Source organism: Saccopteryx leptura, chromosome 3 (assembly GCF_036850995.1).
Source record: "Saccopteryx leptura isolate mSacLep1 chromosome 3, mSacLep1_pri_phased_curated, whole genome shotgun sequence".
Lineage (NCBI taxonomy): Eukaryota > Metazoa > Chordata > Mammalia > Chiroptera > Emballonuridae > Saccopteryx > Saccopteryx leptura.
The window spans coordinates 78,446,755-78,460,501 of record NC_089505.1 but is presented as its reverse complement, the minus strand read 5'-3'; the positions used below and the strand labels follow the sequence as shown (position 1 = coordinate 78,460,501).

At 38.0% G+C, this 13,747-nt stretch overlaps 2 protein-coding genes across 4 annotated transcripts in view; one reads left to right on the top strand and one right to left on the bottom strand.

Moving 5' to 3' along the window:
- LOC136399334 (zinc finger protein 91-like) overlaps positions 1-13,747 on the bottom strand; it is a 944,498-nt gene that overhangs the window by 117,671 nt on the left and 813,080 nt on the right. The window lies entirely within an intron of this gene.
- Positions 1-13,747, top strand: part of LOC136399336 (zinc finger protein 420-like) — a 318,259-nt gene that overhangs the window by 62,416 nt on the left and 242,096 nt on the right. Inside the window, exon 1 of one of the 3 annotated variants that reach the window (XM_066374403.1) lies at positions 2,737-4,414. The exons of the other annotated variants lie outside the window; for them this stretch is intronic. The gene's annotated coding sequence lies outside the window, so the exon portion shown is untranslated. Of the gene's footprint in view, positions 1-2,736; positions 4,415-13,747 lie in introns of those variants that run through there. 3 annotated transcript variants of the gene reach the window in all.

The window sequence follows — 13,747 nt, the reverse complement described above, 5'->3', positions numbered from 1 at the left end:
AAAAGCATAAACACATATGGAAGAATTGTGCTAAGTGAAATAACTCAGGCAAATACAGACATGTACTATATGATGTCATTTATATATGGAATATAAAAAACCAATATAATGCTGGCCAGAAGGCTCAGTAGATAGTCAGCCTGGTGTGCAGAAGCTTTTGGCTTGAACCCCATTGAGGACACACATGAGCAGTGACCATCTGCTTCCCGGCCCTCAGTCTTCCCCTTCTCTCTCCTTTCCCCTTTTGCAGCAAGGGGCCAGACTGGTTTGACTATTGGCACTGGGTGATGATGATGGCTTAGTAGGTCTGATTGCTGCCCTCAGGCACTGAAGTTTGCTCAGTGATTTGTGCATCTGGTCTAGACTAGGGTTGCTGGGTTGATGCCTTTAGGGACACATACAGGAGTCTGCACTATATCTCCCTTTCTCTCACTTACAAAAAATATTCACATATAAAAATAAAAATAAAGATATAAAGAAAAACTACATACATGAATAAAGAAACCACAAACAGACTCACAGGTACAGAGAACAGAGTGATGGCTGCCAGAAGGGAGGGGACTTGAGAGACTGGGTCAAAAAAAATGAATCAATAGAGCAGGGGTCTCAAACTCAACTCAGCATGTGGGCCGCAGAGCAAGATCACAGCCATTCGGCGGGCCGCACTAGGTCTACAAAAGGCAACTGTTACGCAACACTTTTCTCACTGCAGTTGAAAACAAAAAAAAATCAGTACAACAAGCACAATCGTACATGCAGTTTACTCAGTGTCACAAAACGACCAGAAACTGTAGTTCGCATCACAACTGCTGTTAACTAAGCTAATATCTAGCTAGGATGCTAGAGAAATGAAAAATACAAGTAGGCCCCTAGGCTTACTTAATTTTATCCAAAATATTTTGGACTTCGTGGATTAGTCTGTGGGCTGCACAAAATTGTTTGGCAGGCCGCATGCGGCCCATGGGCCGCGAGTTTGAGACCCCTGCAATAGAGGACACATTGGTAGTTACAGAATGGTCATGGGATGTAAAGTGCAGCATGGAGACCATAATAAACAATACTGTATTAACTATGTTGGGTCCTGGAAATATCATGGGTAATACTTTCAGACTCTGTAAAATATATAAAGATCTAACCATTATGCTATATAGCTGCAACTAATTAAAAATTCTACTGAATAAAAAATGCAAAACAAGAATAGTAAATTTATACACAGAATTCTAATTATATAAAAGTTTCACATATAAATTCATTCTTTATACTTAAATTTATAAGTGTACCCTAAAACAGCAAATAGTTTGCATTATGACAGATAATATACAGCAAAAAGATTTCTTAAACAACGCAGTCAAATCATTCAAAAATAACTGTAAAAGCCCTGGCCGGTTGGCTCAGTGGTAGAGAGTCAGCCTGGCGTGCAGAAGTCCCGGGTTCAATTCCCGGCCAGGGCACACAGGAGAAGCACCCATCTGCTTCTCCACCCCTCCCCTTCTCCTTCCTCTCAGTCTCTCTCTTCCCCTCCTGCAGCCAAAGCTCCACTGGAGCAAAGTTGGCCCGGGTGCTGAGGATGGCTCCATGGCCTCTGCCTCAGGCGCTAGAATGGCTCTGGTTGCAACAGAGTGACGCCCCAGATGGGCAGAGCATTGCCCCCTGGTGGGCATGCCGGGTGGATCCCAGTCGGGCGCATGCGGGAGTCTGTCTGACTGCCTTCCCGTTTCCAACTTCAGAAAAGTAAAAATAAATAACTGTAAAGCATAATTGTAATACAGTAACATTTAAATGACATAGAAAATATTTTTCAGGTTTAATATATTTCAACTACTCTTACACAAAATATATAGGCTGTAATGCACCTCATAGAAAAAGAAAGAAAAAAAAATGTTCATTTCTGCCTGACCAGGTGGTGGCGCAGAGAATATCGTGTTGGGCTGGGATGTGGAGGACCCAGGTTTGAGACCCCGAGTTTGCCAGCTTCAGTGTGGGCTCATCTGGTTTGAACAAGGCTCACCAGCCTAAGCCCAAGGTCGCTGGCTTGAACAAGGGATCACTTGGTCTGCTGTAGCCCTCCAGTCAAGGCACATATGAGAAATCAATCAATGAACAACTAAAGAGTCTCAACAAAGAATTGATGTTTTTTATCTCTCTCCCTTCCTGTCTGTCTGTTCTTATCTGTCCCTCTCTCTGACTCTTTCTGTCTCAGCCACAGACAAAAAAAATGTTCATATCTAAATAAAGAAATCATTAGAAAATTGTAAAATATTGAAAAAAAATCTTTAAACATTCCAGATTAAGTACACCGTGCTAAAGATGAACGAGAAAACAAATAAAAAACCTTATCATTGCTTTTGCCTGAAGTAAACTTACTTTAAGGAACAAACGTTGTTCTAAATTTAAAAGGATTGTAAGACTGTAACTCATTTCTTACCAAAAATAAACATTCTAGCACAGTGTTTCCCAACCTTTTTTGTGCCATGTCCCACCTTAACTTTTCTAAAATTTTTATGTCCCCCCCTATGTAACATACATAATTTTTAACATTAAAAAATTGATTTTGTTCACTTAATAAACATAAATGATAGGTTCTAGGAAGAAATCACTATGAAATTGTTAACAAAACACAGTAAGTAAAATTTCAAAACATATAATGAAAAAGAGAAATTTAAATTCCAAATAATATTAATACAGATTTTTCTATATTAATTTATTATTTTAATTTAGTGTGATCCTTGTGCTTGATGCTTGCTGCACAGAGATTTTATATTAGGTTCCAATTTGGTTAGCTTTAGTCTCAAGTCTCCACGTTGTGTTACATCCAGCCGATTTCTTTTTTTTACCAGTAAATCATTTACAGCACTAAATCCACATTCAGCTAAAAATGAAGATGGAAATGGTAGCAATAGTTTTCTTGCACATTTGGTTGAATTTGGGTATTTGATTTCTGTTTCCTCACAAAGCCATGCCATCGCTCCTTTGATATTAAATAAAGCTTTAACTGACTCATCATTTTGCAATTCTGCGAGTTCTTCTTGAAACTGCATATTTGATATATCAGACAAATATACTAACATTGGCTGCATCATCCATGTTGGGAAATCAATTTGTTTTAAATCAGAAAATCTTTCTTTTAAATCAGCCGATAGAATATTCAAATGATTGACAATAACAAGTAAAGCGGTATCAGTTACTTCACATTTTTGGAGCCAATGAAACTGTTTAAAGTTTTGGTTGTTAATATGTTTCTGACATAACTCAATATTGGTAATGAAACCAAATATCTTTGCTTTTGCATCAACAAGAGTTTTATTTGTTCCTTGAAGTTGCTTATTTAATATATTTAGTTTTTCAAAGATATCGGCTAAATAACTCACAAATGCTTTACCATCTATTGTTAACAGATACTTCATTTCAGGTTTGTCGCTTAAAAAATCACTAAGAGTATCAAACAGTTCCATAAATCTTTTCAAACAGTTTCCTTTAGATAGCCATCTGACTTCAGTATGAAGTAAAAGTCTCACATGGTCTTCATTTTGTTCTTCACAAAATAGCTTGAAAAGACGCTCACATTTGGCACTAGCTTTAATAGCATTAACACACTTTATTACTGTATGTAATACTTCATTCAGAACAGGCGAGATGTTTTTAGCTACCAAGTTTTCCCTATGAATAACACAACGCACAAGAATCATTTCTGGATTCGCATCTTTCATCAATTTTAAGCAGCCATTTTTCTTGCCCATCATATTGGGAGCACCATCTGCAGCACAAGATGTTATATTTTTCATTGGTATATCATTGACACCTAAGTAGTTTTTTAGCTTATTTTATATATCTTTGGAGGTAGTGGTGCTTTCTAATCTTTTACAGAACATTTCTTCAGCAAAATGTCCTTTATCAATATATCTTACGTAAGTTATCAATACTGCCTCACTGTCTCTCAAAGTTGATTCATCCATTTGCAAGGAGAATTTTCTTGTTTTCAGCTTTTCAATAAGTTGTTTTTTAATATCCTCACTCATTTCATCTATTCTTCTGCTAACAGAATTGTTACTGAGTGGCATAGCTTTTACATCTTTGTCATCTTTTTCAAGAACTGTTTTAAGAAATGCTGATATTGACGGTTTTATTAAATTCTCTCCTATAGTGTAATTTTCTTCAGTTTTAGCGATGAATAAAGAAATTTGATAACTAGCCTCAAGAATACGATTATTAGTTGAAGTATGAGCAGTAAATAGAGACTTTAATGTTCTTTTTTCAAAACTTTTCTTTAAAGTTTTAAAGTAACTCAAATCTGAATTAATATGAGCACTATGTTTCGCCTTCAAATGTGCCTCAAGACGACCTCGTTTCATTGATTCGTTGGTCAAGCATTGCTGGCATAAAAGACAAAAAGGAATCCGCTCATCGTGAACAGCGGGTATGAACCCAAATTTTAAATATTCCTCCGAATATTGACGATTTTTTTTCTTGCTTGCACCACTCATTTTACTATGGGCTATAAGAAACAAAAATAAGATCAATTAAAAACTAATATTAAAATATGTGTTAAAATATATTCAATGTGACACAGAGTAAATGTATACTAAAAATTCATATTTATTTAAATGTATATAACACATTTACTACACTACCACCGCAAATCAAAAGGTATCTATATTTTTTCCACTTGACAAAATTTTCTGGAAAGTTATGCTTCTAAAATTAAAATTGTCGTGCATGCACTATTATAGCCCCAATAATATTTATAAAATATTAGTGCTTTCTAGCCCCGATGCAAGAAGTACTTAATAAAGAGTTTAATATTGATAAAAATAAAATCAAATACTTACCAATTATATCTATACAATATATATATGTATATTTATTAAATCAACGAGCTTTTACAACAGTTTTGACTGACACTTATTTCAAATTAACACCAACTGAATGATGTGAAACACTACAGAAGTTGCGATGGGCCAATTAGGTGAGAATAACTGCGTTATTTAGCAAGTTTTTAAAACGTCCGGGGTTCCCCGCGGCAGACGGCACGCTCCGGGGTGAACCCAGGATGAAGTTTACTTGACGGCGCCAATCACCCAGTTGATATTTTGGTCTCGTCAAACGAAATTATACTTAATAATTATTTACCGCAATTATTTAAGAATTGCATTTTTTGTTACATTTGGCACCGATATCTAGCATTGCATTTAAATGGCCCGGGGCGAAAGAGTTAAAGTCGTGTCGAGTCCATTTTCAAATTGCCCCCCTTAACTATCGAATTGCCCCCCTGTGGGGCGTGGGCCCCACGTTGGGAAACACTGTGCTAATCCCTGGGCTCTCACCCTGGAATCACCTGGAGCAGCTCATGAAAACAATAATGCTACCTGACCTGCGGTGGCGGCGCAGTGGATAAAGTGTAGATCTGCAACACTGAGGTTGCTGGTTCAAAACCCTCGGCTTTGCCTGATCAAGACACGTGGAAGTTGATGCTTCCTGTTCCTCCCTTCCTTTTCTCTTTCTCTCTCCCTTGCTACTCTCTAAATTGAAAAAATAAAAAACTAAACAAAACAAGTATGCTGCTCCACCCAGAGCAGCTCTCCAAGTTTGAGGGGGATGGCACTTGTGATGTCCTTTCTTAAAAATCAAGCCATCTAATAGGATCCCAGAGGGAAATGGTTTAGCTTCAAGAAGCATGCAGATCCCTTGGGGATGAGGGCTCCACTTGAAGTTGTGGTTCTGCATGTCTGCAGTGGGGCCCAGGATATGGCATCTTTATCTAGGTCCCTGTGGTGACTGCACTGCTCCCTCAGAGCTGTTTTCAGCAGCATGGCTGATGGAGATCAGACCCAGCACAATCACACTTCCGGATACTATGAGGGCAGTTTCACCCTTTCAGTTACTAATTCAACAAATCACACAAAAAGAAAAAGCTGCTGAACATTTGATGAACTCAAGACACAAGGCGCTGACTGCTAAGATCAGACATCCTTACCAAGTGCACAATGAAATAGTCCAATATACTTTACTAAATACCAATGGCATTTAGTAAATATACTTTACTAAATATATACTTTACTAAATACCAATATCATTTCAACATATGATAGACTGGAGAAGAGATGCAGGGCTCAGAATTGAAACTTGACACAATATATTTAAAAGGAAAACTATACGGAATCTTTTTAAATGTAACGACTTCTAGGATCAAGAATTTAAAAAGTTGAGACTGCCTCATATTTGGCAAAGAATTATAAGCTTTGTTTATGGCCTTCGCCAGTTGGCTCAGTGGTAAAGCATCCGCACGATGTGTGAAAATCCTGGGTTCGATTCCTGGTCAGGGCACACAGGCTAAGCAACCATCTGCTCCTTCACCCCTTACCTTCTCCCTTCATTTTATCTTTCTCTTCCCCTCCTGCAGCCACGGCTTTATTGGAGCAAGGTGGCCTCAGGCACTGAGGATGGTTCCATGGCATCACCTCGGGCGCTACAATAGCTTGATACTAAAATAGCTGGACTGCAGAGCAACAGCCTGAGATGGGCAGAGCACCAGTAGTGGGCTTCCAAAGAGGAGGGATCCCGGTGGGGACGCATGCAGTAGTGTCTTTCTGCCTCCCCGCTTCTCACTTAAGGGAGGAAAAATAAAACAATTATAAGGTGTGCTTCTGCGATATCACCAATGCTTATTTTTAAAGTTAATAACTACTGCAAGAAAGCAGACATTCAACAGACACCACTGTCTCCAGTCCACCTGCCATACTCCTGAATAGCACAGAGAAAACACAAGGGAAAATGCATACATGACTGTGAGCTAAAATTTTAATGGAATTTCTTGTTCTCAAGGAATATGATTCATAGCAACCAAAAATTTACAATACATAATAATGTTATAACCAGATATAGCTTAGTTTGCTGTGTGACTCCTCTTTGAAGCAAACATTCAGTGAAGGGTAGACCTTGAATTTTACTTCAAAAATAATCTACAATTTTTTTAAAAAAAAACCAACAAAAAACACAATACAAACACCGGCCCATAGTCATAAGAAATTTCATAAACATCTATAAATGTTTCTATAAACTGATAAAAAAATACTTCTTAAGCAAGAAGAATATATAGCTCAAATAATGTTAACATGTTATAAACACAGACATTACAGGACAACTAGGTACAATTTGAAAGTGATAGAGCTCAACCTGTGGTGGTGCAGAGGAAAAAGCATCAAGCTGGAATACTGAGGTTGCCGGTTCAAAATCCTGGACTTTCCTATTTAAGGCACATACTGGCGTTTATGCTTTTTTTGTGACAGAGACAGACAGGAAGAGGGACAATCAGGAAAAGAGAGAGATGAGAAACATCAGTTCTTAGTTGTGTCTCCTTAGTTGTTCATTGATTGCTTTGCCATATGTGAGCTGATGAGGGTGGGGGGAATTACAGCAGATCTAGTAACCCCCTTGCTTACACCTTGGGGCAAGACAGCAATTTTGGGCTTCAAGCCAGAGAACTCTGTGTTTAAGCAAGAGACCATGGGGTCAAGTCTATGATTTAACACCTGGGTCCTCTGTGTCCTAGTTCAACCCTCTATCCACTGAGCCACCACTGGGTCAGGTGATACTCATTTTTAATAAAAAACAACAGCAAGTAAAACATAACAATAATAGAAAAGAATTTAAAGCAATTTTTTTCTTTTAACTTCATTGAAAAAATTTTATTTTTATTTATTTATTCATTTTAGAGAAGAGACTTAGAAAGAGAGAGAGAGAGAGACAGAAATGGGGGAGGAGCAGGAAGCATCAACTCCCATATGTGCCTTGACCAGACAAGTGCAGGGTTTTTAACTGGCGACCTCAGCATTCCAGTTCGATGCCTTATCCACTGCGTCACCACAGGTCAGGCCTGTCTGAAAATTTTGATACACATCCGTGAAGAGCTCTGCTGTGACACTGTAGACACACAATATGAGTAAGAAAATTATCTGAAAATGGTCAAAAAATAGTAATTTTTGAAAATGTCCATCCACATGTACCCTCCATGATCTGTTCTTTAACACTCTTAAAATAAAGACATTCTCAGCCTGACTTGTGGTGGCGCAGTGGATAAAGCATCGACCTAGAAATGGTGAGGTCGCCGGTTCAAAACCCTGGGCTTGCCTGGTCAAGGCACATATGGGAGTTGATTCTTCCAGCTCCTCTCCCCCTTCTCTTTCTCTGTCTCTCCTCTCTCTCTCTCTCTGTCTGTCTCTTTCTCTCCTCTCTAAAAAAATAAAAAATAAAAAAATAAAGACGTTCTCAGCAATCTAGTGAGCAGGTCTCTTCTAGCTGATCTTCTCTGTCAGAACTTCCTCAGCTATTCTGAGCCGTAGAAGGTTCATTTCCTTAATCCTGTCCCTCAGAGGTGACACTGCAGCCACATGAAACTACAGCCTACTTTCCCTTCTTATTGATGCCCGAGCCTCTGACCCATCCTCATAAGGATGTTGGACACAGTTGCCCTCCCAGGTTGACCTTACAAAGGAGATATTTCTAGTACTTGAAAGTCATTACAGAGTAATGGCGGCATGAGAGATGCCCTTGATCTCTCCCTTTGAAATTTCAACAAATTGCACAATTACAACACAGTGCAGAAATCCCAGCTGGATCACAGAGCACCTGAAGGATCCCCACACTGAATGGACTGAAGGTGAAGCAGATGAAAGGGCGAAAGATAAAACACACTCAGTCAGCTCTGAAGGGGAAAGAAACCAGCCTGACCAGGTTTTTCTTTCTTTTTCTCTTCTGCTCTGTGGGAAGGAGGAAGGGCCATGCTGCCTGGATCTTGTTTACCAAGAAATGAAAAGTCAAGTCCACAGTCCCTGAGCCTCCTTCAGATGGGAGAAGCGGAGAGGCTGAGAAGCAGAGGAGAAGGTGCTGAACTAAAGAGGGGAGAGGAGGCAGGCTTAGCTCAGGGTCCCGGCCACACTTCCCGTGGTCTGCCTGCAGCTACTCTCTGCACCGAGACAAAGTGCAGCGTCCCACCCTCCCAGATGCCAACTCACTCACCTCGCGGGTAGGAAGAGTGGCAGTCACAGACCCCACAGCTAGCTCTCCAGAGCCACTCTCTCCCCTGAGAAATAGAGCTACTCCACATCAGGTCCCCTGGTTTTTGAGTCATGGGGAGGAGCTCCCAGAGACCTGAAATCTCCACTACTAAAACCTTAAAGCCACAGAGCTGTAAAGGTATAAAGCTGAAGCTGTAAAACCCTCACTACACACCACCCACCACTGACTGCAGCCCGGCCTGCATCATTAACAGGAAGGTCACTGAGTTCTTTCCTAAAATCTGAGAGCTAAAACTTTCAGGACTGCAACACCTACTGTAAAGAAACAGTAACCTCACAAACCTGAAAAAAACATTTCCTATTATTTCTTTTCCTCATTTTATTTATTTGAATTATTTTTCTTTTTCCTTTGTTTTTTTTTTTTTTTTTTTTTTTAAATAAATTTTTATTAATGGTAATGGGATGACATTAATAAATCAGGGTACATATATTCAAAGAAAACATGTCCAGGTTATCTTGTCATTAAACTATGTTGCATACCCCTCGCCCAAAGTCAGATTGTCCTTCGCCACCCTCCATCTAGTTCTCTGTGCCCCTCCCCCTCCCCCCAACCCTCCCCCTGTCCCCCCTCCCCCCACCCCTGGTAACCACCACACTCTTGTCCATGTCTCTTAGTCTCATTTTTATGTTCCATCAATGTATGGAATCATGTAGTTCTTGTTTTTTTCTGATTTACTTATTTCACTCCTTATAATGTTATCAAGATCCCACCATTTTGCTGTAAATGATCTGATGTCATCGTTTCTTATGGCTGAGTAGTATTCCATAGTGTATATGTGCCACATCTTCTTTATCCAGTCTTCTATTGAAGGGCTTTTTGGTTGTTTCCATGTCTTGGCCACTGTGAACAGTGCTGCAATGAACATGGGGCTACATGTGTCTTCACGTATCAATGTTTCTGAGGTTTTGGGGTATATACCCAGTAGAGGGATTGCTGGGTCATAAGGTAGTTCTATTTGCAGTTTTTTGAGGAACCACCATACTTTCCTCCATAATGGTTGTACTACTTTACAGTCCCACCAACAGTGAATGAGGGTTCCTTTTTCTCCACAGCCTCTCCAACATTTGCTATTACCCGTCTTGTTGATCATAGCTAATCTAACAGGGGTGAGGTGGTATCTCATTGTAGTTTTGATTTGCATTTCCCTAATAACTAATGAAGCTGAGCATTTTTTCATATATCTGTTGGCCATTTGTATCTCTTCCTGGGAGAAGTGTCTATTCATGTCTTCTTCCCATTTTTTTATTGGATTGTTTGTTTGTTTGTTGTTGAGTTTTATGAGTTCTTTGTAAATTTTGGAAATTAGGCCCTTATCTGAGCTGCTGTTTGAAAATATCATTTCCCATTTAGTTGGCTGTCTGTTTATTTTGATATCAGTTTCTCTTGCTGAGCAAAAACTTTTTATTCTGATGTAGTCCCATTCATTTATCTTTGCCTTCACTTCTCTTGCCATTGGAGTCAAGTTCATAAAATGTTCTTTAAAACCCAGGTCCATGAGTTTAGTACCTATGTCTTCTTCTATGTACTTTATTGTTTCAGGTCTTATATTTAGGTCTTTGATCCATTTTGAATTAATTTTAGTACACGGGGACAGGCTGTAGTCGAGTTTCATTCTTTTGCATGTGGCTTTCCAGTTTTCCCAACACCATTTGTTGAAGAGGCTTTCTTTTCTCCATTGTGTGTTGTTGGCCCCTTTATCAAAGATTATTTGACCATATATATGTGGTTTTATTTCTGGGCTTTCTATTCTGTTCCATTGGTCTGAGTGTCTATTTTTCTGCCAATACCATGCTGTTTTGATTATTGTGGCCCTATAATATAGTTTAAAGTCAGGTATTGTAATGCCCCCAGCTTCATTCTTTTCCTTAGGATTGTTTTGGCTATTCGGGGTTTTTTATAGTTCCATATAAATCTGATGATTTTTTGTTCCATTTCTTTAAAAAATCTCATAGGGATTTTGATGGGAATTGCATTAAATTTGTATATTGCTTTGGGTAATATGGCCATTTTGATTATATTTATTCTTCCTATCCAAGAACAAGGAATATTTTTCCATCTCATTGTATCTTTTTCGATTTCCCTTAACAATGCTTTGTAATTTTCATTATATAGGTCCTTTACATTCTTTGTTATGTTTATTCCTAGGTATTTTATTTTTTTTGTTGCAATCGTGAAGGGGATTATTTTTTTGAGTTCGTTTTCTAATATTTCATTGTTGGCATTGAGAAAGGCTATGGACTTCTGTATGTTAATTTTGTATCCTGCGACCTTACTGTATTGGTTTATTGTTTCTAATAATCTTTTTGTGGAGTCCTTCGGGTTTTCGATGTATAGGATCATATCATCAGCAAAAAGTGTTACCTTTACTTCTTCTTTTCCAATATGGATGCCTTTTATTTCTTTGTCTTGTCTGATTGCTCTGGCCAGAACTTCTAGCACCACGTTAAATAAGAGTGGAGAGAGTGGACAACCCTGTCTTGTTCCTGATTTAAGGTAGAAAGTCCTCAGTTTTTTGCCGTTTAAAATGATGTTGGCTGATGGTTTATCATATATGGCCTTTATGATGTTGAGATATTTTCCTTCTATACCCATTTTGCCGAGAGTCTTAAACATAAAATTGTGTTGTATTTTATCAAAAGCCTTTTCTGCATCTATTGATAAGATCATGTGGTTTTTGTTCTTTGTTTTGTTGATATGGTGTATTACGTTAACCGTTTTGCGTATGTTGAACCATCCTTGAGATTCTGGGATGAATCCCACTTGATCATGATGTATTATTTTTTTAATATGTTGTTGTATTCGGTTTGCCAGTATTTTGTTTAGAATTTTAGCATCTGTATTCATTAGAGATATTGGTCTGTAGTTTTCTTTCTTTGTGCCATCCTTGCCAGGTTTTGGTATGAGGGTTATGTTGGCCTCATAAAATGTGTTTGGAAGTATTGCTTCTTCTTCAATTTTTTGGAAGACTTTGAGTAGAATAGGAACCAAGTCTTCTTTGAATGTTTGATAGAATTCACTAGTATAACCGTCTGGGCCTGGACTTTTATTTTTGGGGAGGTTTTTAATAGTTTTTTCTATTTCCTCCCTGCTGATTGGTCTGTTTAGGCTTTCTGCTTCTTCATGACTCAGTCTAGGAAGGTTGTATTGTTCTAGGAATTTATCCATTTCTTCTAGATTGTTGTATTTGGTGGCATATAATTTTTCATAGTATTCTACAATAATTCTTTGTATATCTATGATGTCTGTGGTGATCTCTCCTCTTTCATTTTGGATTTTATTTATTTGAGTCCTGTGCCTTTTTTCCTTGGTGAGTCTTGCCAAGGGTTTGTTGATTTTGTTGATCTTTTCAAAGAACCAGCTCCTTGTTTTATTGATTTTTTCTATAGTTTTTCTGTTCTCTATTTCATTTATTTCTGCTCTGATTTTTATTATCTCCTTTCTTCGGCTGGTTTTGGGTTGTCTTTGTTCTTCTTTTTCTAGTTCCTTAAGGTGTGAAGTTAAGTGGTTTACTTCGGCTCTCTCTTGTTTGTTCATATAGGCCTGAAGTGATATGAACTTTCCTCTTATTACTGCTTTTGCTGCATCCCAGAGATTCTGATATGTCGTATTTTCATTTTCATTTGTCTGTATGTATCTTTTGATCTCTGCGCTTATTTCTTCTTTGACCCATTCATTTTTTAGAAGTATGTTGTTTAGTTTCCACATTTTTGTGGATTTTTCCCCCTCTTTTTTACAGTTGAATTCTAGTTTCAAGGCTTTATGATCAGAAAATATGCTTGGTACAATTTCAATTTTTCTAAATTTGCTGATATTGTCTTTGTGGCCCAACATATGGTCAATTCTTGAGAATGTTCCATGTACACTAGAGAAAAATGTATACTCTGTCGCTTTGGGATGAAGTGTCCTGTAGATGTCTATCATATCCAGGTGTTCTAGTATTTCATTCAAGGCCACTATATCTTTATTGATTCTCTGTTTGGATGACCGATCTAGAGCCGTCAGCGGAGTATTGAGGTCTCCAAGTATGATTGTATTTTTGTTAGTTTTTGTTTTAAGGTCAATAAGTAGCTGTCTTATATATTTTGGTGCTCCTTGGTTTGGTGCATATATATTAAGGATTGTTATGTCTTCTTGATTCAGTGTCCCCTTAATCATTATGAAGTGACCATTTTTGTCTTTGAGTACTTTTTCTGTCTTGTAGTCAGCATTATCAGATATGAGTATTGCTACACCTGCTTTTTTTTGGGTGTTGTTTGCTTGGAGTATTGTTTTCCAGCCTTTCACTTTGAATTTGTTTTTATCCTTGTTGCTTAGATGTGTTTCTTGTAGGCAGCATATAGTTGGATTTTCTTTTTTAATCCATTCTGCTACTCTGTGTCTTTTTATTGGTAAGTTTAATCCATTTACATTTAGTGTAATTATTGACACTTGTGGGTTCCCTACTGCCATTTTATAAATTGCTTTCTGTTAGTTTTGTATCTAGTTTGATTCTTCTCTTTTGTTTTTCTATCATTTGTTTCTGTTTGTTCGTGTTCCATACTTCTTTCCTCTGTTGCTACCTTTTTTAAGTCATGTGTTTTTGTGGTGGTTTTTTCTAGGGTGGTTACCATTAAGTAATGAAAAGGGTACCTACCATATTCATTGTAGTACCCTATCTTATAAGTATTTCTGCACT